Consider the following 14148-nt stretch of genomic DNA (forward strand, 5'->3'; position numbering starts at 1 on the left):
ATGACAACAATGATCAACCAGTGATATAAAAAGCAGGCAACAAGCATACCATAAATGTTCTTCAACAAATAATAAATACAAGTGCAATCAATTAATCAAGTCCTTCAAATATAAATCTTTCGCCTATAAATCCTTCAAGTAATAATCTCTAAGATAATATGTTTTTCAATAAATATATTTCGAATATATTTCCCTCAAATAAATATTTTTCAAATAAGCATCTTTTGAATATAATTCTTTTGAGTAAAGGTCACCTTGTGACGCCTCATTTTATAATCATAAATAATATAGGTCACAACTCACTTTTATATTTTCACGGCACCTCGTGCCCATATTTATATCACAACCGCACGGACAACTCACGTGCCATTAAATCAGACCATAATATTTTTCCCGACACCTTGTGTTTCATGACCCAATTCCTGAACCCGATCGTGATGGAGCCTCCCGTGAAGACAAGGCCAGTCAGACCAAATAGAACACCTCTTTTAAACAGTTGAATATCATAAATAGTTCTAAAGCATGATATAATATCCATAATTTGCGGAATTAACGATAAACTCAGTAAGAACCATTCCGACACAGCCCAAACCGGGGTGTCACAAGTCATGAGCAACTAAGAAATCTGGATACAAGTCTACTGAACACTAAATCCGATACAATAGTTTTAAGAACATGAAAATGATAAGATAAGGGAGGCACGGGGCTGCGGACGCCAACATCTACCTCGTAGTCTCCGAATCACTACCTAGACTAGGAGGATCAACACTCAAGATCGGACTTTGCGATGCCTAAATCTGCACACAGGGTGCAGGGAGTAATGCGAGTACTCCGACTCAGTGAGTAATAATTATAAATAATGGATGAAAGCATGAAAACACGTAAGGCACAAAGCAATTCTATATCAAAGCAGTAAAAATCACGTAAATCAGTAAATCAGTGAGGAAGTCAAGTGAAATCTCTTTAAATTAGGTAAAACAGGTAATTTGGCAAGTAAATAACGAGTAGAAATCTGCCCCTCGGGCACAATATCAATCACTCAGAACAGTATCAGCTCCTCAGGCTCACTCTCATCACTAGTGCTCATTCTCAGCTCTCGACCCATGTATCTCTCATAATAACAACAATCAGAATAACCTTTGTTGCATGCATCCCGATCCGTACATCGCTGAGGCGTGCAACCCGATCCATATAGATAGTCGACTGTGCTCACTGGGGGTGTGCAGATTCCGGAGGGGCTCCTACAGCCCAAACGCTATATTGTTGCGACGTGCAACCCGATTTATATAAGTATTGCTGCGGCGTGCAGCCCGATCCATAACATATATAATATCCTCACCATTGGGTTCTCAACCCCTCTCAGTCATTAACCTTACAACCTCTCGGGCACAATAACAGAAGATAGGGATCTCAGCCCACAAATTCCTCTTATTTATGAATAGTATGATAAAACCAGCTCGAATCGTTTAAAACAGATAGAAACATGACTGAGGATATGATTTTAAACAAGTATAGCGAGGAAAATCAGTCAAAATCCCCGAAGGGTTCAGATAGTTGGCACGAAGCCCAAATATGGCAATCAACCCAAATCATGATGATAACAAATAAAATTTCAGTCAAATACACGATAAAAATCATCAATCAGGACGGACCAAGTCACAATCCCCAGTAGTAAAAGACCTTACGCTCATCATCCATCATGTGTCTTACCTCAATGTAACACTATGATATGCAATCCAGGGTCTCAAACCCTCTGGACATCATTTACAATCATTACTCACCTCGAACCGACTAATTCTCTAGCTCGCAATGCCTTTGCCCCTCGAATTGGCCTCCACGCCTGTCGAATCTTTCCAAAATCAGAACGAATACGTCACAATATGCTAAGGGAACAAAGACCAAACAAAAACATTCGAAATATATCAAAAATCTCGAAATTAGCAAAACCCGAGCCTTGGGCCCACGACTCGGAATCGGGTAAAGTTTACATTTTCAGAATCCTCATACCCTTACGAGTTTACCCATACCAAAATCATCCAATTCTGATACTATTTGGTCCTTAAAATCATCATTTTATATTTTTGAAAGGTTTCACAATTTTCTTCCCAAATTCCATCCCAAATCATGAATTAAATGATGAATTCAATGATAGATTCTTGTACTCTAGCCAAATCTGAGTTAGAATCACTTACCCCGATGAATTTCTTGAAAAACCTTCAAAAAATCACCAAAATCCGAGCTTTCTAGGTCAAAATATTAAATAAAACCCAAAACCTCGTATTTATAGAGTACCCCTCAGATCTCAGCCTCCGCGGTCCGCACAGAACCACCGCGGTCCACGCAAAACCGCCACGGCCCGCACAAAACCACCGCGGCCCACACAAAACCACCGCGGCCACACTTCATTTTGTGCGGTCCGCACAGCACATACCGCGACCGCACTTCCTTTTGTGCAGTCCGCGCGGGTGGGTTCCGAGGCCTGCAACCCTTCTGGACCTGCTACAACTATAATTTTGGCATAAAACATCCCGGAACCTACCCGGAACCTACCCGGAACTCCAGGAATTCCAAACCAATTGCACCAACACATCCCCATGACATCGTTCAAACTTGTTCAAAACCTCGGGACGCTCACAACAACATCAAATCACCAATTTAACAAGGGATTCAAGCCCAAGAACTCCAAGAACTCTTAAATTATGCTTTTGATCAAAAGTCTATCAAATCTCACCGGAATGACCTGAAATTTTATACACACATCACAAATGACATAACGAAGCTACTGCAACTCTCAGAATTCCTTTCCGACTCCTATATCAAAATCTCGCCTATCAACCGAAAATCGCCAAACTATCAACTTCGCCAATTCAAGCCTAAATCTTCTCTACAACTCCAAACCCCATTCCGGTCGCGCTCCTAAGTCACAAATCACCTCCTGAAGCTAACCGAACCATCGGAACTCACATTCGAGCCTTCTAATACATAAGTCAACGTCAGGTTGACTTTTCCAACTTAAGCCTTCTTAAAAGAGGCTAAGTGTCTCATTTTTTACCAAAATCCTCTTCGAACTCAAACTAATCAACCCGATCACATAGAACACGGATGACGAATTGTAGAGAAGCTGAAATAGGGGAAAAACGGAGGGGTAACTCATGAGACGACTGGCCGGGTCGTCACATCCTCCCCAACTTAAACAAACGTTCGTACTCGAACGAGTCAAGAAAACATACCTGAAGCCTCGAATAGGTGAGGATATCTGCTCCGCATATCCCGCTCAATCTCCCAGGTAGCCTTCTCCATGGGCCGACCTCTCCGCTACACTTTCACTGAAGCTATATTCTTTGACCTCAACTTTCGAACCTGACGACCCAAAATAGCTACTGGCTCCACATCAAAGGTCAAATCATCATCCAACTGAATCGTGCTGGAGTCCAACACATGAGACGGATCCCCAATATACTTCCGGAGCATAGAAACATGAAATACAAGGTGCACGCTAGACAAGCTGGGTGGCAAAGCAAGCTCATAAGCCACCTCTCCAATCCTCCGAAGTACCTCAAAAGGCCCAATAAATCGCGGACTCAACTTTCCCTTCTTCCCAAATCTCATAACACCCTTCATGGGAGAAACCTTTAGCAAGACCTTCTCACCGACCATGTAGGACAAATTTCGAACCTTCTGGTCTGCATAACTCTTCTGACGCGACTGTGCTGTACGAAGCCTCTCCTGAATCACCTTCACCTTCTCTAAGGCATCCTGAACCAAATCTGTCCCCAATAGTCTAGCCTCGTCGGGCTCGAACCAACCAACTGGAGATCTACACCGCCATACAAGGCCTCATACGGAGCCATCTGAATACTCGACTGGTAGTTGTTGTTGTAGGCAAACTCTGCAAGCGATAGAAATCTATCCCATGAACCTCCAAAATCCATAACACAAACACGCAACATGTCCTCCATTATTTGAATAGTACGCTCGGACTGCCCGTCCGTCTGAGGGTGAAATGTTGTACTCAACTCCACCTGAGTACCCAACTCTCTCTGCACGGCTCTCCAAAACTGCAAAGTAAACTGAGTACCTCTATTTGAGATTATGGAAACCGGAACACCGTGCAACCAAACAATCTCCCGAATATAACTCCCTGCCAACCGCTCTGAAGAATAGGTAGTACGCACCGGAATGAAGTGTGTGGACTTGGTCAGCCGGTCTACAATTACACAAATAGCATCAAACTTCTTCAAAGTCCGTGGAAGTCCAACAACGAAGTCCATAGTGATCCTCTCCCACTTCCACTTAGGAATAACCATCTGCTGAAGCATGCCACCCGGTCTCTGATGCTCATATTTCACCTGCTGACAATTGAGACACCGAGCTACAAATCCCACTATATCTTTCTTCATTCTTCTCCACCAATAGTGCTAACTCAAATCCTGATACATCTTCGCAGCACCCGGATGAATGGAATACCGCGAGCTATAGGCCTCTTCCAGAATCAACTCCCGAAGCCCATCCATATTGGGAACGCAGATCCAGCCCTGCATCCTCAACACCCCATCATCACCGATGGTCACATCTCTAGCATCGTCATGCTGAACTCTGTCCTTAAGGACAAGCAAATGCGGATCATCATACTGATACTCTCTGATGTGATAATATAAGGAAGACCGAGAAACCATACACGCCAACACCCGACTGGGCTCTGAAACATCCAACCTTACGAACCGATTGGCCAAGGCCTGAACATCAACTACAATGGGTCTCTCCCAACTGGAATATATGGCAAACTTCCCATACTCACTGCCTTTCGGCTCAAAGCATCGGCCACCATATTGGCCTTTCCCGAATGGTACAATATAGTGATCATAATCCTTAAGCAATTCCAACTATCTCCGCTGCCTCAAATTAAGATCCTTTTCCTTGAACAAATGCTGAAGACTGCGATGATCGGTGAATACCTCACAAGATACGCCATACAAGTAATGCCTCCAAATCTTCAATGCATGAACTATGGCAGCCAACTCCAAATCATGAACAAGGTAGTCCTTTTCATGGGGCTTCAATTGACGAGAAACATAAGCAATAACTCTACCCTCCTACATCAATATACAACCAATTCCAACTCTCGAAGCATCACAATACACAGTATATGAACCTGAAGCTAATGGCAAAACCAATACTAGAGATGTGGTCAAAGCTGTCTTGAGCTTCTGAAAGTTCTCCTCACACTCGTCCGACCATACAATTGAAACACCCTTCTGAGTCAACTTGGTCAAGGGCGATGCGATAGATGAGAATCCCTAAACAAACCGGCAATAATAGCCTGCCAACCCAAGAAAGCTACGAATCTCTATGGTTGAGGACGGTCTAGGCCAACTCTGAATTGCCTCTATCTTCTTTGGATCCACCTGAATACCCTCGCTGGACACCACGTGCCCCAAGAAAGCCACGAAATCGAGCCAAAACTCACATTTGGAGAATTTTGCATAAAGCTTCTCCTCCCTCAATCTCTGCAATACAACTCTCAAATGCTCCACGTGCTCCTCCTAACTACGCGAGTACACCAGAATGTCATCAATGAATACTATAACGAACGAATCAAGATAAGGCCGAAACACGCTGTTCATCAGATGCATGAAAGTTGTTGGGGCATTGGTCAGTCCGAAAGACATAATAAGGAACTCATAATGACCATATCTGGTCTAGAAAGCAGTCTTAAGAATATCTGAATCCTTGATCTTCAACTGGTGATAACCCGAACGAAGATCAATTTTGGAGACACCCTCGCTCCCTGAAGCTGGTCAAATAAATCATCAATGCGAGGCAAATGATACTTGTTCTTAATTTTTACCTTGTTCAATTGCCTATAATCGATGCACATTCTCATTGTGCCATCCTTCTTCTTTACAAACAGAATAGGCGCACCCCAAGGTGACATACTAGGCCGAATGAACCCCTTATCTAGGAGTTCCTGAAGCTGTTCTTTCAATTCTTTCAACTCTGCTGGTGCCATACGATATGGCGGAATAAAAATAGGTTGAGTGCCCGGCACCAGGTCAATACCAAAATCAATATCCTTGTCCGGTGGCATGCCCAGCATGTCTGCAGGAAACACATCGGGAAAATCCCTTACAACTGGAACAGAATCAATGCTAGGAATCTTAGCTCCCACATCCCTCACAAACGCTAAATATGAAAGGCATCCCTTCCCAACCATACGCTGGGCCTTCAAGAAAGATATCATCCTACTAGGAACATAATCAGTCACACCACGCCACTCGATCCGTGCTACACCTGGCATAGCAAAAGTGACTGTCTTAGCATGACAGTATAGAATAGCACAACATGAAGATAGCCAATCCATGCCCAAAATAACATCGAAATCCACCATGCTTAATAGCAATTGATCCATTCGAGTCTCTAGACCCGTAATAGTCACCACACATGACCTATACACACGGTCTACAACAACAGTATCGCCTACCGGGGTAGATACATGAACAGGTAAAGCAAGAAACTCACAGGGCGTACCTAAATAGCGAGCAAAATATGATGACACATAAGAAAAGGTGGAAATGGGATCAAATAATACAGAGACAACTCTGTGGTAGACTGAAACAATACCTGTAATGATAACATCTAATGCAATGACATCTGGCCTGCCGAGAAGTGCATAGAAACGAGCCTGGCCACTGCCTGATCGACCTCCCCCTCTGGGGTGACCCCTGGTTGCCTAACCCTCACTTCTAGTTGGATGGGCGGGTGGTGAAGTAACTGGAGTAGAAGTCGAGGGCTGACCCCTTTGCTGAAGCTGACCATCACGAAGTCGAGGGCACTGTCTCCTCATATATCCAAACTCTCTGCACTCATAACAACTACCCGGTGCTGGAGATGGGGACTGAAGGGAACCCCTGGCACAGGAATGACTAGTAGAAGAACCTGGCATGGAAGAACCCTGGATTGATAGGGCACGTGACGAGCTCTGGGATGGTAGGGCACTGAGTGATGACTGGCCCCGCTGAGATCCATTATGACCATGACCCAAAGATGCCCTGCGATACTCTGGACGGGCTGGTTGAGTAGGCCTGAAAGAACGACCTCTACCATGCTTGAACTGACCCTCTCGAAGGAGCACCACTATAACTTCCCGATCCTCGAGGCCTCTTGGCCTCCCTATCCTATCGATCCTGACGACAAACTGTCTCAATCTCACGAGCGATATCAACCACCTCCTCGAACGTAGAACCCAACACCCTCTCTCAGGTCATAAGAATATGGATATGATAGTTAAGGCCATCACCAAATCTCCTAATCCTCTCACGATCTGTTAGAACCATCCAGACGGCATGACGAGCCAACTTAGAAAACCTCGACTCATACTGTGACACAGTCATATCCCCCTGTCTCAACCACTCAAACTGTCTATGTAGATCCTCTCTGCAAGACTGCGGTACATACTTTTCCAAGAAGAGAGTGGAGAACTGCTGCCAAATAAGGGGCGCTGCTCCAACCGGCCTACGCCTCTCATACGCCTCCCACCATGTGAAGGCAGCCCCAGTAAACTGAAAGGTGGTAAATGCCACACCACTAGTCTCAATAATCCCTATTGTACGGAGCATCCACTGACACTTATCAAGAAAACCCTAGGCATCCTCGCCCTCAGCACCACTGAATGACGGAGGTTGGAGTCTACCAAACCTCTCAAGACGACGTTGCTCATCATCCGACATAACTAGCACAATAAACTCCTGAGCTGGTGCAACCGGCTGAGCTAGAGGTGCCCCCGGTGTCTATAGTCCCTGCACTACCTGCTCAGGTGTGCGAGCAGTGGGGGTCTAATTGCCTCCCTCGGCTTGTGAAGTAGCTGCTACTGCTGGGGTGGCTGAAACTGCCTAAGCCAAGCCAGTGCAAATTGTCAAGATCCGTGCCAAGGCCTCCTGTAGACCCGGGATCACGATGGGCACAGCTGGTGCCTGAACTGGTGCTGTTGGAGCCTGATTCAGATCTGGGGCAGTTGGTGGATCAACAGGTGCTGCCCTTGCTGCTCTGCCTCTCCCACGACTACGACCACGTCCACGGCCTTTGGTGGCCTCAGTGGGTGGAACTGGTGGTCGCCCTCCTCGTCCGGTAGCTCGCGTCCTCACCATCTGTAAGAGAATATAATAACAAAAGTTTAGTCCTCGGATCAACAAGGTCGCACGACAAGAATTTCAAGAATATGAAGTTTTTCCTAAAAAGGTTCTGCAGCCTCTCGAGGATAAATACAGACGTCTCTGTACCGATCCACAAGATTCTACTAAACCCACTCATGACTCGCGAGACCTATGTAACCTAGACTCTGATACCTATTTGTCACGACCCAATTCCCGAACCCGGTCGTGATGGCGCCTCTCGTGAAGACAAGGCCAACCAGACCAAACAGAACACCTCTTTTAAATAGTTAAATACCATAAATATTTCTAAAGCATGATATAATATCCATAATTTGCGAAATTAACGATAACCTCAGTAAGACCCATTCCGACACAGCCCAAACCGGGGTGTCACAAGTCATGAGCAACTAAGAAATCTGGATACAAGTCTATTGAACACTAAATCCGATACAATAGTTGTAAGAACATGAAAATGATAAGATAAGGGGGAACGGGGCTACGGACGCCAACAGCTACCTCGTAGTCTCTGAATCACTGCCTGGACTGGGAGGATCAACACTCAGGAGCGGACTTTGCGATGCCTGAATCTGCACACAGGGTGTAGGGAGTAATGTGAGTATTCCGACTCAGTGAGTAATAATTATAAATAATGGCTGAAAGCATGAAAACACGTAATGCACAAAGCAATTCTATATCAAAGCAGTAAAAATCACGTAAAGCAGTAAATCAGTGAGGAAGTCAAGTGAAATCTCTTTAAATTAGGTAAAACAGGTAAATAACGAGTAGAAATCTGCCCCTCGGGCACAGTATCAATCACTCAGAACAGTATTAGCTCCTCGGGCTCACTCTCATCACTAGTGCTCATTCTCAGCTCTCGACCCATGTATCTCTCATAATAACAACAATCAGAATAAATGTTGTGGCATGCAGCCCGATCCGTACATCGCTGCAGCGTGCAACCTGATCCATATAGATAGTCGACTACACTCACTGGGGGTGTGCAGACTTCGGAGGGGCTCCTACAGCCCAAACGCTATATTGCTGTGACGTGCAGCCCGATTCATATAAGTATTCTTGTGGCGTGTAGCCCGATCCATAACATATATAATATCCTCACCATTGGGTTCTCAACCCCTCTCAGTCATTAACCTTACAGCCTCTCGGGCACAATAACAGGAGATAGGGATCTCAACACACAAATTCCTCTCATTTAGGAATAGTATGATAAAACCAGCTCGAATCGTTTAAACAGATAGAAACATGACTGAGGATATGATTTTTAACAAGTATAGCGAGAAAAATCAGTTAAAATCCCCGAAGGGTTCAGATAGTTGGCACGAAGCCCAAATATGACAATCAGCCCAAATCATGATGATAACAAATAAAATTTCAGTCAAATACACGGTAAAAATCATCAATTGGGACGGACCAAGTCACAATTTCCAGTAGTAAAAGACCTTACGCTCATCATCCATCGCGTGTCTCACCTCAATATAGCACTACGATGTGCAATCCGGGGTCTCAAACCCTCAAGACATCATCCGGCTAATTCTCTAGCTCGTGACGCCTTTGCCCCTCGAATTGGCCTCCACGCACGTCGAATCTATCCAAAATCAGAACGAATACGTCACAATATGCTAAGGGAACAAAGCCCAAGCAAAAACATTCAAAAATATCAAAAATCCCGAAATTAGCAAAACCCGAGCCCCGGGCCCACGTCTCGGAGTCGGGTAAGATTTACATTTTCAGAATTCTCATACCTTCACGAGTCTACCCATACCAAAATTATCCAATTCTGATACCATTTGGTCCTTCAAATCATCATTTTATATTTTTGAAAGGTTTCACAATTTTCTTCCCAAATTCTATCTGAAATCATGAATTAAATGATGAATTCAATGATAGATTCATGTACTCTAGCCAAATCTGAGTTGGAATCACTTACCCCAATGAATTTCTTGAAAAACCTTCGAAAAATCGCCAAAATCCGAGCTCTCTAGGTCAAAAATTAAATAAAACCCAAAACCTCGGATTTATAGAGTACCCCTCAGATCTCAGCCTCCGCGGTCCGCACAGAACCACCGCGGTCCGTGCAAAACCACCGCGACCCGCACAAAACCACCGCGGCCACACTTCATTTTGTGCGGTCCGCACAACACATACTGTGGCTGCACTTCCTTTTGTGCGGTCCGCGCGGGTGGGTTCCGAGGCCTGCAACCATTCTGGACCTGCTACAACTATGATTTTGGTCTAAAACATCCCGGAACCTACCTGGAACTCCTGGAATGCCAAACCAATTGCACCAACACATCCCCATGACATCGTTCAAACTTGTTCAAAACCTCGGGACGCTCACAACAACATCAAACCACCAATTTAACAGGGGATTCAAGCCTAAGAATTCCAAGAACTCTTAAATTATGCTTTCGATCAAAAGTCTATTAAATCTCACCCGAATGACTTGAAATTTTGTACACATATCCCAAATGACACAACGAAGCTACTGTAACTCTCGGAATTCCTTTTCGACCCCTATATCAAAATCTCGCCTATCAATTGGAAATCGCCAAACTATCAACTTCGCCAATTCAAGCCTAAATCTTTTCTATAACTCCAAAACCCATTCCGGTCGTGCTCCTAAGTCACTTATCACCTCTCGAAGCTAACGAACCATCGGAACTCACATACGAGCCTTCTAATACATAAGTCAATGTCTGGTTGACTTGTCCAACTTAAGCCTTCTTAAAAAAGGCTATGTGTCTCATTTCTTATCAAAATCCTCTCCGAACTCAAACTAATCAACCTGATCACATAGAACACGGATGGCGAGACATTGAGAAGCTGAAATGGGGGGAAAATGGAGCGGTAACTCATGAGACGACTGGCCGGGTCGTCACATTGTGCCCACATATTTCTGCCTCACATTGCACAATAATATCCTTATGTTACTCAGTTCATAGGTTCCATAATCCAATACAATTAAGAATGTTCAAAGAGCCTCATTCGCTTAACATAAAATAGAGTACAGCTTCCAACCCAATTAGGAAACCAACAAGAAAAGATGAAGTTATTTTTAGATATTATTTGATAAAGAAAATACCCTTTTCAATTAAAGTACAATATCGAATGAATAATTACCTTTAATACGAGAAATCAATAAATCAAAACATAGTAGAAATTTCTTTTTAAGTAAAGTACAACCTCAAACGGTTTAAGGAAAATTTAGTTGAGAAATCAATTGAGTTAAAAATGTAACAATTGCTAAAATTTGAAGTATTGAACATAAAAAAAAAATAAGGCGAGGTATTGTAAACACTATGAATTCCAACACAAAGGATCACAACAGTAAATGGATCTAAATAGTTAATACACTTGAATTGTTAATAACAAGTAAACACAGCCGCTCCCATTTCTTGTATCTCGTTTCAGGCGTGCAACCCGCTCCCATTTCATATATCTCGTAGCAGGTGTTCCACCCGTTCCCATTTCATTTATCTCGTGGCAGGCGTACCACCCGTTCCCATTTCATTTATCTCATTGCAGGCATGCAACCCGTTCCCATTTCATGTATCTCGTGGCAGGCGTGCCACCCGCTCCCATTTCATGTATCTCGTTGCAGGTGTGCAACCCGTTCCCATTTCATGTATCTCGTGGCAGGCGTGCCATCCGCTCCCATTTCATGTATCTCATGGCAGGCGTGCCACCTGCTCCTATTTTATTTATCTTATGGTAGGCATGCCACCCGCCCCCTTTTCATTTATCTTGTGGCAGGCATGCCACCCGCTCCCATTTCATTTATCTTGTGGCAGGCGTGCCACCCGCTCCCAGTTACAAATCAACAACAATCACAAAGAATCCCGACAAAGAAACAAGAGCAATATAACAACACCCCAGCAAGGGAACAATAATCTTTCAATAATATCCCGGCAAGGGAACAGTAATATTTCTGTAAAGGAACAACACTATCTCGGCAAAGGAGTCGATAGTAAAAGTAAATGCGTCCCGCAAGGGAAAATCAGCTATAACCAAACTTGTTCCAACATATAACTACTCAACTAGCACCAACACTCAATCATAATTAATCTCTGCGAGAATTATCATAATCCTTGCTCAACACAGAGAATCAACAACTTAGGCATTCGTAACATTTATTTAGAACATAACAATTTCACTTTAAGACTCACGGGCATGCTTGACACCAACGTATAGATACTCGTCACCATACCTATATGTCGTACTCAACAAATAACACATAGCAAATAGGACACAACTCCTAATCTCTCAAGCTAAGGTTAGACCAAACACTTACCTCGCTTTGCAACCAATTCAAAATTCCAACAAGCCTTTGCCTCGCGAATTCGAGCCCGAATTCTCAAATCTAGTTAAAAGCAATTAGATTCAGTCAATAAAAATTATAGGAATTAATTCCATATGAAATTCTATATTTTCCATTAAAAACCCGAAATTGTACTAAAAATTTGCCCGTGGGGCCTACGACTCGGAATCCGACGAAACTCACAAAATCTGACAACCCATTCTGCCACGAGTCCAACCATACCAAAATTACTAAATTCCGATATCGGATTGACTTTCAAATCTTAAATTTTTTTTTTGTAAAATTTAGCTAAATATCTGATTTTTCTTCTATAAATTCATGGATTCATGATGTAAATGCGTATGAAATCATGAAATATAATAAATATAGGATAAGGAACACTTACCCCAATATTTTCACGTGAAATCGTCCAAGAACCGAGCTCCAGAAATTCCAAAACGAAATGGCAAAGTGGCTGATTTTTGTGATTAAATGTTTCTGCCCATCCGTCACTAAAAACCATTTTCGTCACTAAAAATCTACTAGAAGTAGCTTTACCAGCCCTTATTCAATTGATCATAACTTTCTGTACAAATGTCCAAATACAAGGGTTACAACTTTTATGTTTTGCACATTTTCAGATTCCATATAGATTTCGAGATATAAGCTTCCAAAGTAGCCTCCTCGCATCAGACATTTCTGGAAAATTTCAAAATATCTTTACCAACCCTTATTCAATCGATTATAACTTTCTGTACAAATATCAAACTAATTAATGGTTTAGCTTTCTGGAAACTAGAATGCAAGGGCTACAACTTTCATGTTTTATAAATTTATAGATTCCTTATGTATTTTCAGATATAAGCTTCTGAAATAGGCTCCACGATTGCACAGTTGCTGTCAAAGACAGCTTCTACAGCAGAAAATTCCAGCAACCCTTTTTGTCCGATTTCCATTCCGTTAACCTTCCGAAATCCACCCGAGGCCCTTGGGACCTTAACCAATTATACCAACATGTCCCAAAATACAATACAAACTTAATCAAGGCTTCAAACCACGTCAAACAACACCAAAATTACAAATCGCGCATCGAATTGAATTATGAGTTTTCAAATCTTCCAACTTTTATATTTGTTTGTGCCGAAACATATCAAATCAATCCGGAATGACTTCAAATTTTTCACACAAGTCATAAATGACATAATGGAGTTGTTCCAATTTTAAGAATCGGATTCCGGCCCAGATATCAAAAAGTCAACTCTCGGACAAATTTTTCCAAAAATCTTTTATTTTCCAACTTTCGCCAAAATGCGTCGAATTGTCCTACGGACTTCCAAATTCAAATCCGAACATGCTCCTATGTCCAAAATCACCATACGAAACTATTGGAATCATCAAAATTCCATTCCGGAGTTGTTTGCTCAAAAGTCAAATCTCCGGTCAAACTTAAGAAATCTTTAGCCTTAGATTTGTAGATTCTATTAATGGCGATAATTTGATCTAGGGACCTCCGAATTTAATTTCGGGTATATGAGCAAGTCCCAAATCACGATACGGAACTACCGGAATGGTCAAAACTTGGATCTGGTTCGTTTGCTCAAAATATTGATCGAAGTCAACTCAGTTGAGTTTTAAAGCTCTAATTCATAATTTAATCCATTTTCCATACAAAAACCTTCCGGA

Source organism: Nicotiana tabacum, chromosome 16 (genome assembly GCF_000715075.1).
Source record: "Nicotiana tabacum cultivar K326 chromosome 16, ASM71507v2, whole genome shotgun sequence".
NCBI classification, from domain to species: domain Eukaryota; kingdom Viridiplantae; phylum Streptophyta; class Magnoliopsida; order Solanales; family Solanaceae; genus Nicotiana; species Nicotiana tabacum.